The sequence below is a fragment of the Maylandia zebra genome, linkage group LG15 (assembly GCF_041146795.1).
Source record: "Maylandia zebra isolate NMK-2024a linkage group LG15, Mzebra_GT3a, whole genome shotgun sequence".
NCBI lineage: Eukaryota > Metazoa > Chordata > Actinopteri > Cichliformes > Cichlidae > Maylandia > Maylandia zebra.
Genome location: NC_135181.1, coordinates 23,187,364 through 23,197,931, shown reverse-complemented (window position 1 = coordinate 23,197,931; position 10,568 = coordinate 23,187,364). Strand labels below are relative to the sequence as shown.

At 41.1% G+C, this 10,568-nt stretch overlaps 1 long non-coding RNA gene across 1 annotated transcript; it reads left to right on the top strand.

Annotated features, from left to right (window-relative positions):
* The first annotated feature begins 40 nt into the window (after positions 1 to 40).
* LOC143412682 (uncharacterized) lies at positions 41 to 10,339 on the top strand. The gene is made up of 3 exons (XR_013093208.1): positions 41 to 548; positions 8,191 to 8,460; positions 8,642 to 10,339. It is a non-coding gene; the product is annotated as an uncharacterized LOC143412682 (long non-coding RNA).
* The last annotated feature ends 229 nt before the right edge of the window (positions 10,340 to 10,568 follow it).

Here is a 10,568-nt window from a genome sequence, read left to right as displayed (position 1 = left end):
TCCGATCATAAGCCGAACACCCAACTCTTGAGCCACAATCACCCTTGGTGGTTTGTAGTAAAAAGCAGTATGAGAGCAAGTCCAGTTATCATTACCAAGAAAGAGACACAAAGCTAATTTTACAGAACAGAGAAAGATGAGGCAGAGAGCAGGAAGAGTAACACATGGACAGTAAAACAGACAAAGACTCAACAGTATCATTAGAAATTACTCTTACAAAAATAACAAAATCAAAATGGGAATTCAAATCTCAAACAATAAAAAAATAAATGAATGTAGAGCACAAGAACAGCAGTAAAATCAAACAAAAAAGTGCCCAATGCCAGGGACTGTGACCCACATTCAGATTCATACATACCCTGTCAAACTGCAGATACATTGGGTGACGAATGGGACTATTTCACAAGTTTTTCTCTGAAACCAGGAACAGGAAATGTTATCACTTCTGTTCTTCTGTGCCAGAGAGCCTAATTTGAGCCTGCAGAGAGAGATGCAACAACACATTTCTTCACTTTTAACAATCCTGATTTTTATGCTTCAGTTTGAAGGTAATTACTCAGATTTTCTTTTCTTACTTTTGTGCTTGACTATGTTGCTATGAAATATGAACATTTAAATTGTTGTAGCCATGAGGAAAATTATCATCAATTGCCAACACAAAATGACAACATCTTTGTATTCTTAGATTTTGGACCTTAATTTGATCAATTCCATTGACTTTAACCGCAACAGAAAACTGAAAAGGTTATGATCCAGCGCTTCACACAAAGCAGGGCTACTGTAGATTCTGCTATGCACATAGCAATCAATTAAGTGTTCATTCTAGTTGAATATACAGCATATTTCTCTTGTTTATTACTGTTTTTTCTATTGTTTATTAATTATTAATTATAGAATGAAATCTGCATATCAGTGTTAGAATAATGTTTACATCTTCAGTTGGCTGAGAGGTGCAAATGACAGGATAGAAGCTACTAGAAAAACACTGATCTTTTCACAGGTCTTGATAGGGACGATGTAGAGTTAAGAACTTTATGGACAGATAAGATTTTTGTAGTTTTGCCTCTGTACATCAGTACCAGTGGATTTTAATTCAAACAGTCAAGATGTGATTGCAATGCTGACTTTTGGCTTTAATTTAAAGGCATCTTATAAAAATTGTGCATTAACTGTTCAGAAATCATAGCTGTTTTACACTTTCAGAGGCTTTGTAGAGGCAATTGTACAATTGACTGGCAAGTGGTTTCATGGCCGGGGGAGACTTTTTTTCTTTCTTTTGTATCTCATGACGAATAAAACAGATAATATATATTAATTTGATTCAAGGTGTCATGGTCTGGTTGGGCACCTGCAGGTCTCAGACAGCGGCTCCTCCTCCTTTAGGCGGAGTCCGGTTGCCCCTCCCTGGCTGACCACCTGTGAGCAATCGTGCCAGCGGTATATCAGACCTGCGCTCTCAACCACTCATCGCCTGAGTATCTCCTATTCCCATGTTAGTTCAGTGGAGCATCTGTTAAGGTTCAAAATATTGGGGATGGAGACAAGAGAAAAAACCACAATAACAACACTGGTCCGGCCGGGTTGAGTCAAACGATGATTTAATGATCACACACGTGGGAGATGGACACTGATGCAGACAGCCTCAAAATCTCAAAATGGTGGAGCATTGCTCAAACTTTTATAACCTCTGGTGCCTCCACCTTATCATAAAAAGCCTAAACATTCACATGCTCTCTCTCACACAGCGCCTAAGCTACGACCTTGGCTCCCTGTTTATCTGCTCCTGCTGAAATGGGGCAGAAAACTCCAGCACACTCTGTTCTCTTCTACTCAGACAAATTAGACAATAACCTTCTGCGAACAGTATTTCTTATAACTCAGCAATATAATGCATCATAAAACAATATCATTCATTCACAACAAGTCAGCAATTTAATGTAATGCAAATCAGTTTAACTAATGCAATAGTTATCAGCTTCTTCTAATTCAGGAGAATAATGCAAACTAAAACTACATAATAATTCACAATCTTTAATTAGGGGTATAACATGGCATAAAATAATATCATAATTTTACAATTCCCCCTGATGAGGTCATTAGAATAATGACCTCACAAACACCCTGTAGCCCAGTGTGGCCGGGTTCATCTCTTCTCACTCCTGAGGTCCTTTGTCCCCCTGAGGGGCAAACCATATGTAAGATGACCTCTGTGTTTGCGCAAGTCAGGTGCAAGACAAACTATTACTACAAGGATAGCAGGTCCAGATGACACTCCCCTGTTCTCCCACAGCTTTATTTGGTGTTCCCTGATACCATTCAGACGTAGACTAGAACCTCTGTCCGAAGAGCTCTTAACCTTTATTTTATTGCTGCAGCTACCAGTGTCGTCCAGATGGGTGATCCTCTGCTCTTAATTCTTCCGCCTTAGGGGTTAGACAACCTTTCAGTTGTAACACAGATCAGGGGATTATTCTGCTCCGATTTCAAACAACGATCTGTGTATTCTCCAGAAAAAGGAACAGGAAGGTGTCCCCTTTTTGCCCAAAAGCCTCTCGAACTTCGTTGGTCTGGTGTTCCTGGATTTCCGCCAACCCCTTCATGGTTATTGCTGTGTTTATAGGATCCATCCTTTTGTGGTGACTAGCTGGAGCCCAAACGCCATGACCCTTGGACCCAGTTGATGTCTCGGCAGTCACTGTGTCTGACTCTGCTACGGAGGATCCTCGCATCTCTGTGACCTCGTCTGGTGTCTGTTCCTTTCTCTGTAAGAGACAGAAAACCAAAACACCTCTCTTCCTAACCCTAATAATCTAATGTTATTATCTACTGACCTTCTAGTGATTCAGAATTGGTCTAAAACATTCAGAATGTCCCAGGGACTTATTCTAATCATATCTTATGTGTGTGTAAGCAGTGTTTGCATTTAGCCCTCCGCACTCAAGGCATTTCTTACACTTTATCAGTCCGGACAGTCACGCCGAACGAAGCTTCTGACCTTCAAAAGGCCGAGTGCCAACTCGTTATAAGCACATTTGCAAGGTGTGTCTGAAAATTATTGAAACCCCTGTTTTTAACAAAAGACAAAAAGTTAACAAATCTTCAAAACGCTATTCAGTTCATTTCAATGAGTAATGATTAAACATGAAAGTGATAGTTCATGCTTTTTCACTGATTCTCTAAAAGGTCCGTCTTCTCGGACCGCTATTAGCTTAAGCTTTACCATTCCTAAATTATTAAAGACACAAATGAAGTTATAAAATGTTCAAATAATCCTTGTTTGATGTTAAAGCTCAACCTTCCCCCCCTTTTTTGACACATTCCAATGTGTCAAATCAACGGAGCTAGAACATTCAAAAAAGTTAGGCAGCTACAAAGTTTCCCAGACTCTTAAGGTGATCCGCGTGTAACGTTCTGACTCAGGTATTTAATATTTTAATAAATCTCGTTTAATTAACTGCCACTATTTAAACTAACCTTAAAGACATAATTTAAAAAAAGACCACAAAGAATAACATGATATCAGTGTTTTGTAAGCGCGTGCGGCCTTCTATGCTCGAAGCCTTTCCCCTCAATAGATCAGTCAGACATTCGCGCTGACTGTAGCTTTTAACCCTTATTAACTTGAGCACAACTCTACAATGAGCAACAAGTTGCAATATGTATAAAAATGATCATGGTTACACCTGCAATGAAAAATTATATCATTATCCTAACACCTGTAAATGGAAGATTCATCAGAGGTTATAACAATCACAGGAACACAGATGTTAGTACAAGGTCAAAAGCTTCAATAAATGATCATCGATGCAATGCTTGTTGCATGATTCTCATACAATAATAATGCTGACATTGAAAATAACAGTATAACACCCCCTTTTGTCCCGTTTCACTTGACACCTAAACGTTTATAAATGCCTCTCTAATTCTTGATTTTATTTCCCCCTTTTCTCCCCTTACTGACCACAGCAGGGGGATCTTAGTTTTGAATCAGCCATGAATCCAGCTCACCTGATTCATCAGTGAGCTCCACCATCACTGGCGTCTGACAGGGTGGCGCTGCATACTCTTCCTTTAATATCACTATTTTCAACCTGTTAATGAGAGTGTTTAAACCTGAAGCCGACTACGTCCACAACAAGTCAATACAGCTGTAAATGTGGCCAATTATCAATCTATTACCAATCAATAACAACAGATAACTTCTATTTTATGCATGCTTTTAATCAACCACTCACCCAGAGGATCTCCAATCCCAGGAAATGCCTTCTCCTCCTTTAATGAGTCTGTCCTCCTTCCATGCCCTGGTAACTGGTCCATCCAGAGCCATATGATCTCAAATATACATACGACAAGCCAAACCACACCTTGGTCACACCAACCCCTTTCCACCCCCAAGATGTCCAATGCCATCCTAGTATGGACTGTCAAAAGTGGCTTTAACGCTGACTGTTCTGACAATCAATTTTATAACGTTCCTGGTCAGATTTGCCAATCTCTGCACCAGAGTTTTAAACGTTTCGCCATTTTCATTAGGTTTTATCTTTTATTTAGTTTCGACTCCAGATTTTCAATTTTTTGCCAGTTGTAATTAGTTTTTACCAATTCTTTGCTAGTTTAGTCTAATTTTTATTTTCTGAAAATCCTTAGTTTCAATTTAGTTCTATTTGTGTTTTGCAAAAGTTAAGTGTAACAAAATCTCAGTTCCATCATATCAGTCATGCTCTTCTAATTATCCTTGGGTGTTGAGACTAATAACTATTAACTCTTGCCGCACCGTGTGGTCCTAATTTTGGTTGAAGTCAATTGATAACCTTTTGAAGGCGATTGTTTCACACCTTTTTTAGATGTCCCAGTCCTGTTATCTCGGGATACATCACGCTGCCTTATCTGGGGTTAGCTGATTACAGATTACTCTAAACCTTGTCTTAACGCCGTGTGATGACTGACCTGTCTTTTCTTGTCCTCAGCGATAGCACCCGGAGTGGAGATCTTGTTCCCCTCACTCCCGTCCTCCTGGACCTGGGCCGCCAGCTGCTTACACAACGTGGCCTGCCGGCCCACCGCTCACCTGCCTGCCTCCCCACGCCTCGACCGCTTCCGGGTTTTCCGCTCCACCTGTCCCCTCCATCTGAAACCAAGTAAGGCAATTCAATTCAACTGCGGAGGATTATTGGTTGTCTGCTGGATCCCTCTGATCGTGATCTCCTCTTGTTCCAGTGCCCCCGGCCCCTACCTAGTCCTGTTTCTACCTCCCCGCTGTCCCCGCTGCTCAGCCGTCTCCTAGAGGTGTCTAGGTCGCCCTCATTATCACCGACGAGTCCTACGCACCACTAGTGTGGTGGCGTCGCTTTGTGTTTCACCTTTGTTTACCTGTGGGCGGAAATAAATCATTTGTTTTCTGTCACCTCGCTTCCGGGTTGGTTTCTGCGCCTGTGTCCATCCCTGTTCCCTCGTGCCGTTGAGCCGTGACACAAACTGTTGCTTTCCACTGGATTTCTAAATATGAGGCCCAAATAGAAGAATGGAAGTGATGGAGGACATCATTAGGCAGAAAAACAGAAACCTGTCAGAGAGCTGGTAAAAACTTCAAGGGCATGCACAGTTCAGAAAAAAAACTTTCAACAGATGAAACCATTATATCCTTAAACTTATGTACATTAATCGCACCAACCCAAAATTATGGTAAAACGTGCAGTAGAGATGCCAGTCCACCTGAGTTTTTTCATATCCCATATGCCTTGCCATGGAGTTTTAGAGCCGACGGCGATATCATTTTCTGGCGGCTTTTAGAAACCAACAACTGGGAATGTCATGACTCACTCTATGAAGTCTATCGCTGATCAGTACAAAATGCTGGTAGGTCAGCGCTGCATCAGGGTGTACCATGTGACCATCAATTTTTATCCATTGGTCAAAGGCTGAGTGCAGGGTGTTATCATGAAATTGTTCTAGTAGGAAATCTCCTGGGGCGAGCAGGGCCTTGCTGTCTCCTCTCCCGGACGAGCCCGTGTCACTGCTAGGTGCAGCACAGCTGCTACATACTGTTAAAGGCCATGCATCCCCGCACACTGCCCCAGCAGGTTATTAAACCCTGGCCAGTCTGTCCCCAAAATTAAGGGATGCACAGTCTTTCCTCTAGCGTCTTGCCCTTATGTTTAATTTGCAGTGGCACTATGGGATATTTGGGTATGTCACACATCTAACTTCCACCAACTCAGCCTCCAACCTCCCTGGCTGAACCAGCGTTTGTTAGACAAGGGTCTGTGTACAGCCCGTGTCAACAATAGCCTGGCGTGTACCCCCTTGGGACCTTACTGGATCCCTGTACGTGCCTCCTGAGCCAGGGAGTCTGTTGGGACTTCAGCAACACCAAACACATGGCTGGCTTCCATGAATGGGCACTCCTGGTGGAAGTGTCCACGCCCAGTCTTGACCTACAGGTCCTCTAGCTGCCTCCCATTCACAACTGCCTGCATCTGCCCATCATCTGGGCCACCTGAACTGGCTGCGGTACCTGTGGGTTTGACATATCACACCTGGAAGTTGGGCACCACTGTAACACTCGTTACCAGAACCCCGGCAGTTTCTGGGGCCTCTTCCTCTAGGCCCCAGCAACTACTAGAAATAGGGAAGGTGTGGTTAGGATGATGAAAATCAACTGCGCCAGCAGGCCTTCCCTGGCACTGTCCATTGAATGCACTACTCCACCCCTCCCCTGCAGCTGAGCTGCAAACCACATCCTGCCACAGTAGCGTTATTCATTTGCCAAGTCAGGCATCTGATCTCAACCCAACAGAGCATATTTTTCCATTATTAAAAACAAAGCTGAATGCAGAGAGACCCACAAACAAACAGCAACTGAAGGCTGGACTAGCAGAGGATCTCAAAGGAGGAAAAACTGCATTTGTTGATGTCCATGGGCTTTAGACTTCAGACAGCCATTGACTGCAAAGAATTTTTAAATGTTAAAAACAAGTGCTATATTTCAAATTATGTTACTTTGCTCAATTATTTTCACTAACTCAAAATAAGGGGACCATATTTATAAATGGCTGTAATTCTTAAATTCTACAGAGAAATACCTGAGCTGGCCAGCGGATTCAAACCCAGGACTTTCTTGCTATGAGATATACCAACATCATACAGATTTTATATACATGGTCCCCTTATTTTCAGGGGCTGAAAATAATTTAGCAATATAACATCATTTGAAATGTAGCAATTGCTGATGATCACAATATCATGCCACCCTAACTTAAGCCTTCAAGTAAAAGTCAGAAAAATAAGTGAAGGAACGTAACCTACATCACAGAAATGATTATGAAAAAAAAAAAAGAAAGTTCAAATTAGCATGAGTATGAGAGGTTCCTATTAGTCTTATAGGCTGTGGGCAAAAAAATGAACATTTAAGTTTCCTGTTTCTTGGTATTGATTGATAGGTAAATACATGGATTCAAAGAAAAAAGAAAGTAGAATAAACATATTTATTTCTTTGCAGCATGCATCAGTGAAACCTACATCGATGTTTATTACACACTGGGAAATGATGTCTTTCTCCCCTGTGATAACACATCCTCATTGAACTCATCATGCTCCATCATTACGTGGTTTTATAACAGAGATAACTCTGAGACAATAGAAATGGTTTGGAATGGCGCTATTATGGAGAACTCAGCTCAAGCAGCCAGACTGAGTCTGTACAGTAACTGCTCCCTGGGCATCAGGAACATTGTTGCTGAAGATGCTGGCCTTTACTGGTGTTGGTCTGGGAACACTACAGCCCAGGATACAATTGTGGGTCTGCATATTTTGAACAGTGAGTGCTTAGACTGTAATGATTCTGAGCTTGGGCAAATCTCATATCCTTTTCTTCACTTTGACTCTCCTCCCAAACACTACAGTTATGTTCACTACATTTTTGTCTTAATAAATTAACTGCGTACACAGAACATTCAGCAAGCAGTAACTGCAGACTAACAAACTGTGAAAGAGGCGAAGATTTGACCAAACATCATATAACAGTTTTAGTTTGGGAATTTAAAAGGTTTCAGATTCATGCCGACCTCTGAAACAACAGATTAAAAGGGAAATCTCACCAGTGAATCCAGTGAAATTTGTTTGAAATGTGGGAAAAGTTCTGAGGACCTGTTACAGAGTTTTAGATTTCTTTTATCACCTGTTTTCTCTCAGTTGCAGCATCTCAGACGCAAAACTGGGATGGATACATCACATTAACGTGCACTCTCTTCAAATACTCTGACTCCCAATTGTGTGGCGAGAACAGCATCGTCTGGTTGAACGAAACAGGAACTGTGCTGCTCGGCAGTGGTGCGAGGGACATTGGACCGATGTGTGTTTCTCTTTTGACTGTGAAACCTCAGAGGGCCCACAACAAAACATACACCTGCCAGTATATCAAGAACAACAGTGTGAAGATAGAAGCTCACTACACACCTATAGGTATGATAAGAAGCTTAAATGAATTTCAAAATAATCTGAATTATGCACTTCAATAAATAAAGCTTTGGTTTTATTTGTAGAAGTAATTTACTGTAGTTTCCAAATGTTCAAACATTAATTTGACCAGATTTTAATAATAAAGTTACAAAAGCATGACATTTTTTTGTACTGTTTTTCATAGAGTACACAGATCAGTTTCCTGTGAGCTACATCATGTGGACTCTTCGCATTGGAGCAGTGATCCTAATGACTGCAATCACTGTTTTTGTCCTCAGAGACAGAGATGAGACGATTTAGATCCTGATAGAGCACTGATAAACAATCTGACATTTGAATCTAATTGCTGTGCTCTCTGCCTTTTCAGGATGCAAAAAGCCACTTGAAGACATAAGAGTGAATGAAAAAAAAACTCAAAAAATTTGAAATTTATATCACGTGTTCTTATTTCAAAGTAAGCTTTGGACACCAAACGACATCTTTGTGTCAATATGAGCACTTTACTATTTGTGTCAGAGTTAAATTAGAGATTGTTTGTCTCTAATGTAATAATCATACTTCTCAGCTAATCCCTGAACTAGGACTGAGTTGCACTCACCTGGTCAGAAAATGAAATGATGAAATGCTCTTTTGTATGAGAGCAGAGCCTGAGGGCCTGAGAGCCTGGGTTAGCAGATAAAGATAATAACCACGCTCAATCCCTGTTATTTCTGACTTGGATTTTTGGTTTTGCCCACCCATCTAAGACAAATAAACCTGACCTTGCTTCACTATATAAGAATTTCCATTTTAATAATCCCCCACATTTCTTCCCCATCTGTGGTAAATTATCCAGTCATTCACCCCGGTATTGTTACCTGCCTTTGGACTGTCACAATGATAAGGATATGGGCTTTTGTTCACTGCAGTTTCAGTTCTTCTTGCTGAATAAAATGTAGCAGCATTGCACATTGTGAGTACAAGAAAATAATTATTAGAATATAATGTGTTAAATTTGCTTAGATAAGAGGGTCCAGCAGTAGATGAGAGGAACAGGGAAGGATTTGTCTGTGTGTTTTAGTTTGGCTTAGCTGTAGGCCTGAGAGTGTGTAATTGTTGAGGGACAGGAATTTATGGACACTGGGGGTCTGCCTGTCATAAAAGGAGACAGGAAGCTACAGTTGGGGATTGCTGATGCTTGTACCTTTAATAAAAACTCATAATTGTTATAAACTTAGAAGTAGGTTTGCAGGAGACTCTCCACACGCTTATCTGTAACTGTAAGACAACAAGGGGCCAATGGCCCAGTGGATGCAGAGTGGGGGTCTCAGTGTTTGTAATCTGTTAACTCTGTTTTGTATGTTGTCTAAAGGAATTTGGTTTAGCTTGGGTGAGGAGATTACTTTTATGACCGGCAGGAAGTCACACACACAGTGCTTTGGCTGTTACGACACACCCACACCTACATGCACACTCACTCACGTGCACTCACATGGACACACGGGTATGTGCACACACAGGCACTCACGTGTTCGTGTATACACACACAGACACAAGTTTGCAGCACACCATGGGGGTTTTATGATAGGGTCGCTTCTACAAAGCTATGTTTCACAGACAAAGGAGGGAAGATTTGCAGAGGGACACTGGCCTTGCACATCTCCTCTTCTAGAAGTGCATGCTTAAATGAAGATGAATAAAGATTAATAAAGGTTTTTGTGAAAATGACTACTGAGTCCGGTGCCGTCTCTGGATGCCCGAGGAATAAAAGAACTGGGGTGAAACTGATTTCGTAACAACATCTACACAAAAGATACCAAATTAAGGAATTAAAATGTTATGACTAAATTTAGGATCTTGTGTTATTTAAATGGTAATTGGGCAATAGTAACTACATAACTTCCTCTGAAATTCTGCCTTTTAATTCATAAGAAATAGGAAATGGCATCACCTTTTCTGATGTAAAGCTTGTTTACAGAAATCCAGCGACAAATGTCTTCACCAACCTTTTATAGAAGACTGTAGGCGGCCCAATGAACATAAGCTTTAATGCAATACTGATTTCATCATTAGGTTCTTTTTCTTTTGTAATGTCTGAATAATTTCCATTTAGAAATACACAGAGACCCCAA